The following is a 5,408-nucleotide window of genomic DNA, read 5'->3' on the forward strand; positions in this document are numbered from 1 at the left end:
AGCACCATGCTAACATGCACATCTCTGCTTTTACGACCTCTAAATGATAGAAAACTGTCCGTGTTAAGATCATGGGGAATGATTTTACAGATGCACAATAACTTCTTGCTTAACAAAATCAAATACACCCACAAAATCCCTCATATGTGATTCCTTGCATCCCAAACCACCATATTGATAGCCACAAACACAGTGGCAGATGGGATCTTTGACTCCTCAGACACCGGACATAGACTAACTCTGCAGCCACTATCGTGCATCAATGGTACAATAGACCCTCATTTGTTGTATACTATGTATAGCAATCCTATTCTGTTATACACCTGGGCCCCCCATAGGTACCAGAGCCTCAAGTGTGATGGCAACCTCTGCACCCCTATATTTTGGCCCCCAGGCCTACACATAATGATGATGAGCTGACTATGAATCTTTCAGACCATGTTCCATGCTTGGAGGGTCCTATTGCCTGGGAATGCATCTTGAGGAAAGCGCACTCTGATATTAGAATACACATAGGGGTGAGGCCTCAGTCTTTGAAGCAAATGTCTGCAGCAGGTGTGTCCGAGATAAGATGATGATAAGGTTGTGAGTTCAGTCCCAATGTTGTGTGAGACACTTTTATCCTTATATCCTCCTGAGTGTGCAGGAAGCCCCCGAGATGGTTCGGCTGCAGCCAGGGGCGCTTATATATAGAGTAGTGAGGAAGTCTGGCTCTGCTATGTGGGCTGGGAGCCCTGAGCCCTTGTCATGTCACACGCACTCATCTCCACCATTGTCTTCCAGCCTCAAGTGTCTGCAAGATGTAGGAACAAAGTTTATTTATAAAATCGTCAGGAATTGTTCCTTTTTTTCGGATTTAAGGGTACGGCCACATGTGTCATATATGCTGCTGACTTACTGTGTGAACAATGCAGCTTGTTTGCAGTACAGGAGGCTCATCCCCATGCTGCGGGGAAAAAAACATTGTCTTCAATATGGATTTGCATATTTTGCTGCAGAAGGCCATGCATACCTAGGGATATTTAAATACACTAACATAACCGTAACATTTTTTTTTTTTTTTTTTACTTCAATCTTTATAATTTTTTAAATAGAAAGGAAGATTCATGTTTAAAATCATATAGGATCAAGAACAGTACTTTTGAATTATTCCAAACAGAGGGGTGTATCCAGAAAGATTACATCTATACATAACCGTAACATTAACCGTACTCTGCACAATAAGGCACAGATTTGCTGTTGTGATTTTTGGCGTGGAAGCATCTCCATGGCCACATTCTTTGAAAAAAAAAAAAAAAAACACCCTTGTAAATATCAGTCCTTGAGTTTCCTTTTTACACATTACATTAATATGCTAATTATATCTGTATTGGGTAAAGCTGGGTGACAGTCAATATGGCCACCATAAAAGCCTGAAAGGCAAATCAGATGTCCAAAAATACATCTTATCCTCCTAAATCACTGTATACTAACGCGTTTCTCAGAAAAGAAAAAAAACACAAAGACAGAAGCGGGGCGCCTTCGAGTGCAGTAATTAAGGTCAGCTTAAAATAAGCAGAAGAGGTGAACAGGGTGTATGCTCACCTGTACAGGTTGTACATATGTAGGCATATGTAGTATCAGTAGCTCCATATAAAACCGCAGCCGGCTACAGTAGCAGTAGAGCAAATTCCCAGAGCCACAGTAGCAGTAGAGCAAATTCCCAGAGCCTTCCTCAGGCATGTCCTTCTTCATTTGACATGCCTGAGGAAGGCTCTATCTTATTTGTGAGTCGAAACGCGTTGCGTCTGTTAATAAATACAGCTGGTTATGATATTATACCGCTTGGAGATTCTCCTTGGTGGGGTATGATATACTGGATTTCCCTACACATGCGCCAGGCTCATTTGGAAGGTTCTTTCCTGTCCCAGTTTGTTGCTGCTGGGAATTCACTCTACTGCTACTCTCAAAAAAGAAGACAGGGTCATATATATATTGTTTTTTTTCTTTATTTGAAAAAAAGGCTAGGGCTTATTTTTGAGGTAGATGTTATTTTTGGAGGAACATAGTATGCCCCTACACTGTAGCCCCACTCTATACCATAATTGGCTGCCATACTATTTGTCCCACTGTTGTTAGGCTCCTACTCTGTATGTTCTCCTGTAGTAAGGCCCCCATGCTGCATACCTCAGTCCATCCCCCATATTATATACTTCCCCCCATCTGTAGTTCTTCCCTCATACTGTATATGTGGTGTCTCCATCACGGGTGTTCTTTCTCTTGTACACCTGTCGCAAAAGCTCCTTACTCCAGGTTAAAAGTGGTTATGTAGCACACTTTCCAGTTTCACCACTAGATGTCAGTATTTTATATGTATGCTCTTGTATGCTATATGTATTGCACAGCTGAAGTAAACAAAGGGTTACTGTTTTATGTGTGCCATGTACTTTTGCTGACTTATAGGAGATGCTCTTTACTTCTAGCCTATCACTCTTCTTCTTTCTCTTGCACACATTCCTTTCCACCACTCACAGGGTACCTTACTTAGCGCCTCTTAGAAGTTACTTGGTGGAAGGAGGTGTAGCGTCAGTTCCTACCTAGATTCTCGTGGGAAAAGGACAGACAGAGAAGACGTCCCTGCTGTAGCCAAGCCAGGGCCTGGCTCTGCCAGGACCCTTGTCCGCGACTAGTCAGTTCAGACAGTGTGTTTAGTGAGTTGAGTCTAAGACAAGTGTGTATGCAGATGCGACTAGAGACACTCCGCTCAGTGCTACAGTGCAATGCAATGCTAGACACCACAGAGGGAGAAGATTCTGGGAACATCCTAGGGCACACCGTGAACTAGTCTAAAAGGCGCAGGGCAGTATCCTGATACACAACTCCTAGCCTGGATAGGACAAAGCTACCAGAAGGTATACGTATCCTATTTTGCAGTGCAGGTATCCGGAAAGGCTCGGAAGCTTAGCTTCACCCATATAACCAAGGCTGGGGCTTGTATCACCCTATTAGGACGAGTCCCTCAACAATGTAGGGCAGAAGGTGGTCAGACTATAGTCTATACAAGGGTAAAGGAGAACTTCTTACTCTCAAGTAGTCTCTCAAGTTCAGGCAGAGTACATTGCTACACTGGGTTGGGACTCCCTTGACTTTACTACTTTAATCTCTTCAAGCACCGCTACAATTACCTTTACTCTATCCTGCTTCTTCAAGTATCTCCTCAGCACCAGCACCTATACACACTAGCCACACACCTTGGGTTACTTTTCCCCTATCTGTGGGTGGCGGTACCGATAGTCTGAGTGGGTCAATTGCCACTCAGGACTACCGTGACAAGAGCCCAAGGGACCCATCACAACCCGGCAGGTCACTGACCATTTCTTGGGGAATACAGCCAGCCTCTACACAAAGCAGGTACCAACATCACACCTATGTGCAAGACTAGCACTGGCATTACGACACTTACATCTTTGGCTGAGCTGTCACAACCACCTGTCATAACATCATCACTGTGGTGCACCACATATACCTCCCTCCTCTGCTGTAAGGCCTCCCATACTGTGTTCGTCCCTCCCCTCTGCAGTAAGCCCTCCCCCTAATATTATATACCTCCCTCCACCATCTGCAGGTAGTCCCCATACTTTATACATCCCTCCCCCCTCTGTAGCTCTTCCCCCTCACTGTATACATCTCCCCTTTGCAGTAAGGCTGGATACTGTATACCACCCCCCTCTGTTGTTTTCCCCCCATACTGTATACATCCTCCTCTCTGCAGTAAGGCCCCATACTGTATACCTCCCTCCCCCAGCTATCTGTCCAGGATCTGTGGTGGCACCAGGGATTATTATAGTTTAATATTCTTATATGTGGTACACCAGTAATTTTTAACCTGTCTCTTTCCAGATGTAAAACCACATCTCAACATTAAGTAATACAATCATACAAGTCTCATCATGAAACAAACAGATGAGGAATGGGATATATCGTGGGATATCGGTAATTCATTTTCTCTATCACTAGAGGAGATTATAAACCACTTGTCCCCTCTCAGGGACTTCCATCCAAAATCTCACTGAAAAAAAAAAAAGTTAAAATTCACCTTTTACCCTCAAAGGTCTACAGCGCCCTCTAGTGTTATTTCTATAAGACTATAGGCCTTATTTCTGCAGCTGTGTTTATTATGGATCCACATGCACTCCAGGGCAAAGTTACTGATCCTGTGTAAAATTTGTGCCAAATTTATCGCAATGGCTCATGTAGTGATGATAAGTCTGTTGCATTTCTAGACAGTGTTGAATAACTTTGTACCTCTTATTAGTTGGCTTACGTCTGCCAAAATGTCTATGCCATTTTGCCCTGTGGTATTGTATTTCTGGCCCTTCTGGACCTGATCTTAACCAATAGGCCAGACAGAATATCAAAAATAGAGGTGGGGGGTCACCTAGGTAATAGTGACCATAACATAGTAAGTTTTCAATTATCCTTCAATAAAATGATTAGCAAAGGGGCTACAAAAACATTAAATTTCAGGAAGGCTAATTTCCAAAAACTAAGAGAGGACCTTGGGAACATAGACTGGGACAATGCCTTCAGAAATAAAAGTACACAAGAGAAATGGGACATATTTAAGAGCATCCTGGGTAAATCGTGTGAACGACACATACCATATGGGAATAAACGTAGTAGAAATAAGAGAAATCCAATGTGGTTAACTACAGCTGTAAGGGGTGCAATAAATGATAAGAAACAAGCATTCAGACAACTAAAACAAGAAGGTAGTGGGGAAGCATTGAGCAACTATAGACAGAAGAATAGAATGTGTAAAACGCAAATAAAAGAAGCAAAAATAGCAACAGAAAGAAGGATAGCCAAAGAAAGTAAAACAAATCCCAAAATGTTCTTCACCTATATAAATAACAAAAGACTTAAAACCGAAAATGTTGGTCCCCTCAAAAATAATCTGGGTGTAATGGTGGAGGGGGAAGAGGAAAAGGCCAATCTACTAAATACATTCTTCTCTACTGTATTCACAGAGGAGAATCCCATAACAGACGATATGACTAGGGATAATGTTAATCCTCCCATAAATCTCACCTGCCTAACACAACAAGAAGTGGGGAAACGCCTTAAAAATATTAAAATCCATAAGTCACCGGGCCCAGAAGGTATCCATCCTAGAGTTTTGCAAGAATTAAATACTGTGTTAGACAGACCGTTATTCCTATTATTTAAAGATTCTATTACGACAGGGATTCTTCCACAGGACTGGCGCATAGCTAATGTGGTACCAATATTCAAGAAGGGGTCAAGGAGCGATCCTGGAAACTACAGGCCCGTAAGTCTAACATCTATAGTAGGTAAAGTATTTGAGGGGATTGTAAGAGATGCTATACTGGAGTATCTTAATGAAAATAATCTTATGACTCAGCACC

The sequence above is a fragment of the Dendropsophus ebraccatus genome, chromosome 4, assembly GCF_027789765.1.
Source record: "Dendropsophus ebraccatus isolate aDenEbr1 chromosome 4, aDenEbr1.pat, whole genome shotgun sequence".
NCBI lineage: Eukaryota > Metazoa > Chordata > Amphibia > Anura > Hylidae > Dendropsophus > Dendropsophus ebraccatus.